The sequence below is a fragment of the Sphaeramia orbicularis genome, unplaced genomic scaffold (assembly GCF_902148855.1).
Source record: "Sphaeramia orbicularis unplaced genomic scaffold, fSphaOr1.1, whole genome shotgun sequence".
Classification (NCBI taxonomy): domain Eukaryota; kingdom Metazoa; phylum Chordata; class Actinopteri; order Kurtiformes; family Apogonidae; genus Sphaeramia; species Sphaeramia orbicularis.
Genome location: NW_021941588.1, coordinates 96,588 through 109,073, shown reverse-complemented (window position 1 = coordinate 109,073; position 12,486 = coordinate 96,588). Strand labels below are relative to the sequence as shown.

At 40.2% G+C, this 12,486-nt stretch overlaps 1 protein-coding gene across 2 annotated transcripts in view; it reads right to left on the bottom strand.

Moving 5' to 3' along the window:
• The window catches only part of LOC115416298 (thyroid hormone receptor alpha), a 140,809-nt gene that overhangs the window by 105,518 nt on the left and 22,805 nt on the right, over positions 1–12,486 (bottom strand). The window contains exon 1 of one of the 2 annotated variants that reach the window (XM_030130049.1): positions 9,788–9,856. The exons of the other annotated variant lie outside the window; for it this stretch is intronic. The gene's annotated coding sequence lies outside the window, so the exon portion shown is untranslated. Of the gene's footprint in view, positions 1–9,787; positions 9,857–12,486 lie in introns of those variants that run through there. 2 annotated transcript variants of the gene reach the window in all.

Here is a 12,486-nt window from a genome sequence, read left to right as displayed (position 1 = left end):
GAAGAGTTTGCACTCAATTCAAGATTTTTCTTTTGCTTAATTCAAGATTTTTTTTGCTCAATTCAAGATTTTTTGTTGCATAATTTAACAATTTTATTTATTTTTTTGCTCAGTTCAAGATTTTTTTTTTCTTTTTGGCTCAAGTGAAGATTTATTTTTTTTTTGCATAATTTTTAAAATTTATTTCAAAATTCTTTTTTGGCTTAATTTGAGATTTTTCTTTAGCTCAATTCAAGATTTTTTTTGCGTAATTCAAGATATTTTTTTTTTGCTCAATTCAAGGTTTTTCTTTTGCTTAATTCAAGAATTTTTTTTTTTTGCTCAATTCAATTTTTTTTTTCTTTTTGGCTCAATTGAAGATTTATTATTTTTTTACTTAATTCAAGACTTTTTTTTTTTTTTTACTTAATTCAAAATTTTTCTTTTGCTCAATTCAAGATATTTCTTTCGCTAATTGAAATTTTTTTTTTGCTTAATTCAAGATTTTTTTTTTGCTTAATTCAAGATTTTTTTTGCTTAATTCAAGATTTTTGTTGGTTTAATTCAACATGTTGTTCTTCATTCAAGATTTTTTTTGCTTAAATCAAGGTTTGTTTGGTTTTTTTGCTCTTTTTGAGATTTTTCTTTTGCTTAATTCAAGTTTTTTTTTTTTGCTTAATTCAAGATTTTTTTTTTGTTCAATTCAAGATTTTTTTTTTTTTTTTTTGCTTAATTCCGGATTTTTTGCTTAATTCAAGATTTTTTTTGTGCTCATTTCAAAATTTTTCTTTTGCTTATTTCAGGTTTTTGTGTTGCTTAATTCAAGATGTTTTTTTTTTGCGCTTAATTCAAGATTTTTTTGCTCAATTCAAGATTTTTTTTTAATTCAAGATTTTTTTTTTTTTGCTTAATTCAAGATTTTTTTGCTCAATTCAAGATTGTTTTTTCTTTTTAGCTCAATTCAAGATTTTTTATTTTTTGATTTATAGACAATAGATCTGGAAAATCTGATTTCAACTAATCTGAACAAGATCATTTTCATTTGTTCCATTGGCAGATTTTTTGCTTAATTCAAGATTTTTTTTGTTGTTGTTGCTTAATTCATGATATATTTTGCGTAATTCAAGATTTTTTTTTGCTTAATTCAAGATTTTTTTTTTTTTTTTTTTTGCTTATTTCAACCTTTTTTTTTTTTTTGGTTAAGTAAAGATTTTTGTTTTTTTTTTTACTCAGTTAAAGATTTTTTTTTTTTTGGGCTCGATTCAACATTTTTTTTTTTGTTTTGCTTAAATCAAGATTTTTTGTTTAATTCAAATTTTTTTGCTTAATTCAAGATTTTATTTTATTTTATTTTTTGCTGGGTGTGTTACCACCTTTACTACTCATTCTTCCTCAGACCAGTGAAAATGTGCTGCTTTGTCAGAACCACGACCACACAACTACTGTCAGATCATTTGTGAATCCAAGCCCGAGTCGGCGCGGTGGAAACCCCAACGTCTCTACTCGTGGACTGTTGTGAACATTGTGTTGCCCGCCCAACCTTAATGCAAAGCAGCTCTGGGGGCAGATCCAGAGTTGGCAGCAGCAGCACACACGCACACACACACACACACACACACACACACACACACACATACACACACACATATACATACAGACACACACACACATACATACATACACACACATACACATACAGACACACACACACACACACACACACATACAGACACACACACACATACATACATACACACACACATACACATACAGACACATACACACATACATACATACATACACACACATACACATACAGACACACACACACACACACACACACATACATACATACACACACACATACACATACAGACACACACACACATACATACAGGAGGTGAATGTACACAATGTTCAGACACACATTCCCTGTTAATCTGACTCCATCTGTGCATTCTGTTCTGGGGTTGGGTCTAAGACAAACACACACACACACACACACACACACGTATCTGTGACCTGGTGTGTGTTCAATAAAGACAAAAGGTTCAGACCAAACACACACACACACACACACCTGTACTTCTGATCTGAACACATGCACCATATTTACCTGAGCCTCGTTAGCATTAGCACCACTAGCTAACACATTAACCCTTACAGACCCAAACGCCCACCTCTAACCCTTAGACATATATTGACCTGTTCATTCTGTTATTATTATGGGCTGTACTCGGTCCTGGTCTCAGTCTGTTTCCATGACTGTTCCATCTCCTCCAGTCTTTAAATAAACGTTCTCCCAAATACAGCGGGTACAAGGGGATCATCTAATAATAACAGACACCTCCTTAAGCCTGCAGCGGCGCCGCTTTCAGGCTAATGGAGGATTTCTTCTGTGACGAGCACACGTTGTTTTAGACGCGGCAGGTTGGTAAAACGCCAACAGGGCATCGAAAAAGAAAAACTACACATTCAACACTGTAAAAAAAAAAAAAAAAGGTAAAAAAAACAGTATTATTCCAGCAACAGAGGTGCTGAAAAAATACTGTAAAATAACGGAAAATAACCATCTCATAAAAATATGGTAATTTTCCATAATTCAAATACAGTTCTTTGCCCTAAGTTTACATGAGATTTAGCATTTTTTTGACTTTTTAATGTTTAATAAAGAATATTTCCATGTATTAAAACAATCCAATTCCCTATAAATATATATATAAATAATTTTCAATGAGACTCAGTTGTCCAATCCACTGATAAAAACTGTATTTGGACAGTTTATCAGTGCTTATACATGTTATACATTCACAAAAATACATTTATTCAACATTTTTGTTGTGAAACCTCCTGTAATTACACAAGATATTTGTCAATTAACAAACAAGTCTGGTTCAACTGACAGAACAAATACTTCTGTTACCGTTAATTGTCAGTAATTTTATCTCATTTTATTTTATTTTATTTTTTACAGTATTAAACTTTAAATTAACAGGTTAATCTCATAAATAGAAAAGAAATATTTGTGAAATTACAATACATTTGCAAATGTATTTGAACTGTATTTTTCTGTGAAAAAAGAAAGAAATTCTTTTTAAAAAATGGACATTTTTTGGTTATTCACAGTTACAGTTTTTTCCATGTTATTTTACATTTGACCTGTAAAATCTGTCAAATTCAAAAGTCTGTTTTTGTCATTTCATTGATATTTTCCTGGATCTTCAAACAACAGGAAAAATCTGTAAAATAAACAGTGAAAATTCTGTTAAATTACAGATTTTTTTTACAGTGTATGTGTGTAATTTTAATTTGGTTTTATTTATTTTAATAACTTTGTACCCTGACCTTGAGTGTCCTATAAATAAAATGTATTATTATTAATATTATTATTTAACAAAAAAAACCTGAACAAACCTTCATTGCTTGGGTCCATTACACACCTTTCATTACATCTGGATCTTCAAACTACAGGAAAAATCTGTCAAATAAACAGTGAACATTCTGTTAAATTACAGATTTGTTTTTCAGTGCAGTCTGAAGACACACGCTTCATAGATGAACAGTGAAGTTCATCATGCACAGTGGGGGGGTTGTCAGCCAGCGTCCACATGTGGACATGTGAATGCACAGTGTTGACATTCCCTGGTAATCTGGTTCCATCTGTGCAGGCTGTTCCTGTTCCTGGGTCACAAACACACACGTCTGCACTTCAAACAAACAGGTTTGAGGATTAAGACCAACTCTGCGACACTTGGCTTCAACACAACGGCCCAATCCCAATTCACCCCTTGGCCCCTCCCCCTTAGCCCTCCCCCTCACTGTCACTCCTACGACTCAAGATTCAAGAAGTTTTTCGTCATATTCGCAGAAGCACCGAGCAATGAAATCCTTCCCAAGGTTATTATCGTCAACGAAAACTAATGAAATGACGAAAACTAGAATTGTAAAAAAATTTTTTTTCGTTCACTGAAATAAATAAAAACTATAATTAAAAGAAAAAAAAAGCTAACTAACTGAAACTGTATTGTGTGTTTACAAAACTAACGAAAACTGATTAAAATTATGGATAAAATTCCCTTCTTTTCGTCTTTGTCAATGTTGGATTGATATGAAATCGATTTATTTTGCTCGAGCGATTTTAGCTAGTGGCACCATACGACACTTGACGGTCCGACACTTGTTGTCACTGTCCAGCAGGTAAGATCTAAAAACTATACCCTGTCTGAACAGAAGAAAAAAAGAAAAGTATAATTACATAAATAGAAGACAAAATGAACGTCATTAGCCTTATTATTACTGTTGTGCAAATATGTGACGATACGTACGAACGTGAGCGGCAGTCGTACAGTAAGTACAGAATATGTGGAAGGGCATGTGGGTCGGATCTGCGCAGGACGACCTGGACCTCATCAAACGTACGCCTCGACCCTCAGAAGACACTGAGCAGGACTTCAGAAAAGAGACTGGAATGACTGAGGCTACGGCCCAACCCCAGTTCAGCCCTGGGCCCCTCCCCCTTAGCCCTACCCCTCTGTTTTCAAGGGAGAGGGGTAACGAGGAGTGGGAGGGGTAAAAGGGAGGGCCAAGAAGTAGGGGTAAGGGGGAGGGACAAGAAGTAGGGGTAAAAGGGGGGGGCAAGAGATAGGGGTAAGGGGGAGGGACAAGAAGTAGGGGTAAGGAGGAGGGCCAAGGGACAAGGGTAAGGGGGGAGGGCCAAGGGGAAAGGGTAAAAGGGGGGGCCAAGGGAAAAGGGTAAGGGCCAAGAGGGAGGGGTAAGGGGGAGGGACAAAACGTAGAAGTAAGGGGAGGACAGAAGGGTAGGGGGAGGGGTATAAGGGAGGGCCAACTGGTAAGGGGTGAGTTGGGGTTGGGCCTAATTGAAGGTTGGAACAAAGCAAAGATACACTTTAGGTTCTGTTTATCTGTTTATCTGCAGTGACAACGGTAAACCCCCCCCCCCAATTTTTATGGTTATTCACAGTTACAGTTTTTTGTTGTTTTACATTTGACATGTAAAGTCACAGTCTATTTTTGTCATTTCATTGATATTTTCCTGTACTTTGAAAATACAGAAAAAATTTGTGAAATAAAAAGTGAAAATTCTGTTAAATTACAGATTTTGGTTTTTTTTTTCAGTGTACTTGGATTTCAATCATGAAATGAGTCCGTTCTATTTCTTCCTAATCTGCGTGTTCCACCACTAAACTGATCCGAACTTTGCATCATTACAGTGTATGTAGTAAACGAAATAATCTGCAATAACTAAATTACAACAAAACTCATATATATATATATATATATATATATGTACAGGGTGGGGAAGCAAAATGTACAATATTTTGAGGCAGGGATTGAAAGACAGTGTATGACCAATTAGTTTATTGAAAGTCATGAGAATTTATTTGTCACAAGAAAATGTCCATAATAGAAAATGTTTTTATTCTATGTGTCCTCCTTCTTTCTCAATAACTGCCTTCACACGCTTCCTGAAACTTGTGCAAGTGTTCCTCAAATATTGGGGTGACAACTTCTCCCATTCTTCTTTAATAGTATCTTCCAGACTTTCTGGTAATAGTTTTGCTCATAGTCATTCTCTTCTTTCCATTATAAACAGTCTTTATGGACACTCCAACTATTTTTGAAATCTCCTTTGGTGTGACGAGTGCATTCAGCAAATCACACATATCACACATATATATATCTATATCTATATATCTATATCTATATCTATATATATATATATATTCAAAAGTGTTTTTTTGTTCCTGACTGAAAGTTGAGCTAAACAGATGGTTATTAGACATTTTAAATTCTCATAAAATTATAACAAAAAGAGGAAAAAATATATATGTGACAAATCAAGATGAAAATGACATAAAAAGGCAACCGCGTGAAAATAAACTAAAACATATAGTAAGATGAAAATACCAAACTACATATGACAGAAAGGACTGGAAACATCAGTGAAAACAAAAGGAACATGATGTAAAAGCAGAAAAACAACATGAAAGCCACGTCAGTGTTAAAATGATGAAGACAGCAGGAAAAAAAACACATAAAAGACTAAACAAGAGCAAAATAATATAAAAGATGTCAAAGAAATAAGAAGATTATAAAGTAAAGAGTACAAATAGACTTTATAAATGATATGAAGAGCAGTTTGAGCAAAAAGACGAACACAAACACCAAAGAAAAAAACACTGAACTAATGGAGAACAGAATGTACGGGGTTATTTTAGTGTCTAAATGTTCCTGTGCATTAAACAGATGTGTGTTCATCTGAGTCTGGAGTTGGACACAAATAAATGTGTGTCAGCTGTTGAAGGAGTTCAGGCGCTCATTAAATGGATTGTGTGGATTTGATCCCAATATGAATGAATCAGTTTAGACAGAATTCCAAACAGGAAATCCCACTGGACCAACAGGACTGGACTGTCCAAAATCTGACCACACCAACAGGACTGGACTGTCCAAAATCTGACCACACCAACAGGACTGGACTGTCCAAAATCTGACCACACCAACAGGACTGGACTGTCCAAAATCTGACCACACCAACAGACAGTATTTAAGGAGCAGAGGATCCATGGATTCAGAAGACTGACCATGAGTTCAGGTCCAGATCAGGTCCAGATCACTGTCCAAGATGGACGACTGAGTCAGAGAACCAAACCAGGTCCAATCCAAACATTAGTCCAGTGGTTTTCAACTTTGGGGTCTGGACCCCACGTGGGGTCACCTGAAATTTCTAGTAATTGACAAAAAAAAAAAAAAAAAAAAAAAACTCTTCCTAATATAAATCTGTGTTGAGTTGACAGAGCCAGTCCTAAACTGTGGTTCTGTTCATCTGTGGTTCTGTTCATCTGTGGTTCTGTTCATCTGTGGTTCTGTCATCTGTGGTTCTGTTCATCTGTGGTTCTGTCACCTGTGGTTCTGTTCATCTGTGGTTCTGTTCATCTGTGGTTCTGTCATCTGTGGTTCTGTCACCTGTGGTTCTGTTCATCTGTGGTTCTGTTCCTCTGTGGTTCTGTTTATCTGTGGTTCTGTTCATCTGTGGTTCTGTCACCTGTGGTTCTGTTCATCTGTGGTTCTGTTCCTCTGTGGTTCTGTTTATCTGTGGTTCTGTCATCTGTGGTTCTGTCATCTGTGGTTCTGGTTCTCTGTGGTTCTGTTCCTCTGTGGTTCTGTCATCTGTGGTTCTGTTCCTCTGTGGTTCTGTCATCTGTGGTTCTGTTCATCTGTGGTTCTGTCATCTGTGGTTCTGTTCATCTGTGGTTCTGTTCCTCTGTGGTTCTGTCATCTGTGGTTCTGTCATCTGTGGTTCTGTTCATCTGTGGTTCTGTTCCTCTGTGGTTCTGTCATCTGTGGTTCTGTCATCTGTGGTTCTGTCATCTGTGGTTCTGGTTCTCTGTGGTTCTGTTCCTCTGTGGTTCTGTTCATCTGTGGTTCTGTCATCTGTGGTTCTGTCATCTGTGGTTCTGTCATCTGTGGTTCTGGTTCTCTGTGGTTCTGTTCCTCTGTGGTTCTGTTCATCTGTGGTTCTGGTTCTCTGTGGTTCTGTTCCTCTGTGGTTCTGTTCATCTGTGGTTCTGGTTCTCTGTGGTTCTGTTCCTCTGTGGTTCTGTTTGTGTGTCAGATGTTCACTGTGGTCAGTTTCAGGTGCTGCAGCTCTTTCATCATTCCTAGTTTCAGTTCTTCTTTGTTCAGTATTCACTGTCCTCTTTGTAAATCACAGCTGGACTGACTGGACAGATCCTGACCAAAGAAAATCAAACCAGTTTAAACCAAACCCTCTCTCTGTTTTGAACGTCTGGGGTCAGCAGTAATGTCAGCTGTTCAAACAGGGTCAGCAGTCAGGCCCATCAGATTTAAACTCAGCTTTTAAAGGAAGTTTACAAGATTTTTAAGTTGGACTAACTTCATGTACCTGTTTATGAAGTTAAAGACAGAGTGTCTGTTCAAAGTCAATATGTTTTTAAGTTAGGACTGTTTTCCCTGTTTTTCATTCAGACCAACTGAAAATAACTGATTTAAATGTGTACATGAAACAAACAGAATTTTTTTTAAGCAGAGAAAGCTCTTGATTTTCAGCTGAACTTACTGACCCCATGAGTAATTTTTTTAGAGTGTACAAAGGCTGGACCCTCTGGGTCCGTCCACTGTTCAGACCACAGACCCCACCTGGGTCTGCTGTCCAACCCACAACCATCAGACCCCCTGTGGGCAGTGGGTCCACAGGGGGACGAGCCCATGTCACCGGTTGGGGCTGGACCTGGCCAGACCCCATGGGCTAAGGCCCGGCCACCAGGCACTTACCCACAGGCCCAGACCCCAGGTCTGGCTCCAGGGCCGAGCCCCGGTACCCGTCCAGGGCCGAACCCCTGCACCCCTCCAGGGCCGAACCCCTGTACCCCTCCAGGGCCGAAACCCGGTACCCGTCCAGGGCCGGTACATGTACTCTTGCTCTCCTTAGCCATGAAGGGCCTTCTGTTCTTCATCTGGACCTTCACCTAGGACCAGTCTGTCCTGGCAGACCCTACCAGGGCCAAAATGCCCCCACAGCCCAGCTCCTGTGGCTGCAGCCCTGTTCTGAATACAAGGATTTGGTGAAATGTTTTGCTGAATACTGTTCATGGTTTGTGACTTGTTTTTGATGGGTCTGGATTTTCAGGGTTAAACACATTTCTTCAGCCTCTGAAAACAAACAAACAAACAGCTTCAGAGAGCGAAGATGACGATGAGAAGATCAGAAACAAAGGAAATGTGCAAAACCATCTGCAGCAGTTGGATGTTTCCACCCCAGTTCTGATAAATGTATCGTACGTTCATGACATCAGCAGCAGTCATCAGCCAAAGACGGGCTTTAATTCCATCACTTCACTGTAAAGTCTGCGTTAACGGAATCTGAACCCGACTTCAACTCCGACTAAAAGCCCCGGGGGTAAAGTAGATGAAGACGATCTACAGGTGAAAGATTCTGACAGCAAGGAAAATTAATGAGTGTCATTAAAGAAGGAAAACGGAAAAAAACAGTTAACCTGTCAGTCAAAACCCAGGGAAAAAAAAGAGAAAGGACTTCATAAGAGCAGCCACAGGGGTTTAGAGTCAACACATGACGACGAAACATGTTCTAGAATTATTATTATTATTATTGTTAGTATTATTATTATAGTACTACTACTACTTCTAATAATAATAATAATAACTATTATTATTATTATTATTATTATTATTATTATTATTATTAGTGGAGTTCACTATGAAACTGTTCAACATGAGTGAACACATTCAGCTGAGTAACCAGGGACAGACAGACAGATCCATGAGACCCAGGACTGGACTGGACTGGACTGGACCAGTTGGACACATCTGAGGACACACTGGTCATATGCAGCTTTAATATTAAGAGGATATCTATCCCATAATATCAAACTCTATTCTGACATGAGTCCTTGTTTTGGATCCCAGATCCTGTTAGAACAGAACCACCTGGGTCCACCAGGTCCACAGACTGTGGTCCATCTGAGTCTGAGTATGATGAGGACACTTCTGAACTCATGGACATATTTCAGATCCATCTGATAAATCTGTCACGTCTAAAAACACAAATATGAGTTTATACCAGAGCAGACCCAGGTCCGCTCCATTCCAGGGTCTAACAGAGCAGACCCAGGTCCGCTCCATTCCAGGGTCTAACAGAGCAGACCCAGGTCCGCTCCAGTCCAGGGTCTAACAGAGCAGACCCAGGTCCGCTCCAGTCCAGGGTCTAACAGAGCAGACCCAGGTCCGCTCCAGTTCAGGTTCTCACCACTGTCACTGGTTCCGTTCAGGTCTGGTGGATCCCTCTGAGGCACCGTCCATGGACTCATGCAGGTCCACGCAGGTCCACGCAGGTCCACGCAGGTCCAGGTTGTCGCAGGTCCTGCATGTGACACAGGTATGTAGGTTAGTTATGACACATGAGCAGATTAGTGAACAGCAGCTGAACCAGGAGATGAGTCAGACTGCACCTGAGGACACACACACACACACACACACACACACACACACACACACACAGGGTCTGCAGCAGAGACTGGAACGGACCGGACCAGACTGGACTGAACTAGACTGGACCAGACTGGACCGGACTACATTAGACTGGACCGGATTGGACTGGTCTGGACTACACCAAAATGGACCAGACCGGACCAGACCAGACTGGACCAGACCGGACTGGACCAGACCGGACTGGACCAGACCAGACCAGACCGGACCAGACCGGACTGGACCAGACCGGACTGGACCAGACCAGACCAGACCGGACCAGACCAGACTGGACCAGACCGGACTGGACCAGAGTTTGACTCTGTTTAACTTTTAATTTATTCAAAGCTGCGACGCTGCTCCGCCTTAAATCCAGTCTTCTATAAACTGGGAACACATTAGCCACTCTATCAGCCCAGAAAATGGAATCAGCAGAGTCGTCGTCTGACTTGGAAGCACCATTACAGATGCATTTAGGAACAGGTTCTATTTGGATTTTCTTTTATTTTTAATCTGCAGCAGAAATGAGTTTTACAGCCTGGAAAGGAATTAGGTCTGGTGTGGACTGGAGGGGTTCCAAATGGAAAACCTGGGACATGGACCCACAGACGGAACACAAAACACACACCAGAAGATGATGTCCACACACAGCAGCAGCAGACGGTGTTTACCCTGGACTGGTTCAGAAGAATGAGTGTACAGTACTGGTTCAAACCGAGGCTATTAGCATGAACCAAAACCAACAGGATGATGTCTGTCTGCTGTAGGTCTGTCCTCTTATGTCTTTATATCTGTCCTTTTACCACCCGTCTATTTCTTTTTTTAAATACTGTTTCCGTCTTGTGTTTTTTGTGTGCGACATGGATCCTTCATCCTCCCTCTTCCATGTGTACAGGGCATGTAAACAACACTTTTTATTTTTTTTATTTTTTTAGCCAACACTCCATCCACTTGTTAGTTGAGAGCTCAGTGTAGGTGACCTTGAAAAGTACAGGCTTTTCAAGCAGCCGGGCCAAGATCGAGACACAACAGTGGACAGGGGTCGGTAATGGATAAGGGTAGGGGGGAGGAGGGGGAGGAGGAGGGGGAGGAGGGGGGAGGGGGAGAACTCAGACTAGAAGCAGCAGCAAAGCACAAAGACAGGGAGTGGGGGTGTAAGATGCTATGGATTACTTGGAGCCATCCTCCTATGGTTGCATAGCAACCGTATGAAAGTCAGAAAACGTGAACCCTGTGCAATGTGCCAAAAAGAGGGAAAAAAAAAAAAAAAAGTACCACTTTGAGCTTTTCAGCCTCTCAGATGCTCCACAACTCCCCCGTTCGTCAAACATACAGTACACACACATTCACAGGATCAGCCCACACACTTTTCCTCACATGCTCTTTGTTCAACACCAAAAAGCCTGTGGATAATTCCAAACCCCTGCGTATCCTCATTAAACGTGTCAGTTATTTCCAACAACATTCCACTCACAGTACATATACAGGTTTATGCTCCTGTTCATATAGAAGCAGCAGTTTGTCACCAAAAACATAAATGAATAAATTCTTGAAACCAGTGTCAGCTGTTCGTCTTTCAGACAGGGGAAGCTCATTATCGGCTTACATCCAAAAAATTGTCAAGTTATTTAAACATAAATTCAGCCCTCCGTTCCATGTGATTTGTGTATTTGTGTATTTACAATCTAAGAAATGAACAGTTCATTTGGTTTCTGTGATTTCACAGCAGAATGTGTGACGGTATTAAACTGAACTGTGTCAGTGAAGGAGCAGATCTGAAAACAGCTGTCAATCAAACCGCATTCAGCCTTTGGACTCATCCTCCAATCAGCACGTGGAAGCTCGGCGTCCAGCCCGGCTGAGCTCTGCCCACAGCTCCATTCACCCCCAGAGACGCTGAGCGTCCGGGGGCGGGACAACATGGTGTCATTTATCCAATGATCGTCCAGTTCAGAGTCAGTTTCCAGCAGTTCCACTCAGTCCCATTGAAGTGCATGGACGCTGAGCGTCTACGGACAAATGCACTGAGCAGAGATGGAGGAGAAAACACAGACACGGGAATGGAGGAGAAGTGAACAACATCCAGTCCACTGATCTGGGATCAAACTGATTCTGAACCAACTGGTCTGAGAGATGAACGTGTTCCAACACATTTGGAGTCAATGAAATGAAAACAACTGAACAGATTTGAGCATTTAATGGGAGTCATTTTAGGGGCAGCTGAGCTTCCACTGCAGTCTGACACTAAACAGCTCTGCCTGAAACATCTTCTGAAATGGAGTTATTTAAAACAGTGTCCAGCTCATGTCTGTTCCAGCTGTGTGTACATCTGTACTAGGGAGGCACCCATACCACTGTTTTCCAGACCAAGTACAAGTCCAAGTACTTCCATTTGAGTACTTACTGATACCGAGTACTGATACTAGTCCTTAGTGTTGGGCAGAAGCGTCGCTACTTGTAGCGAAGCTAGTAACTCACTAC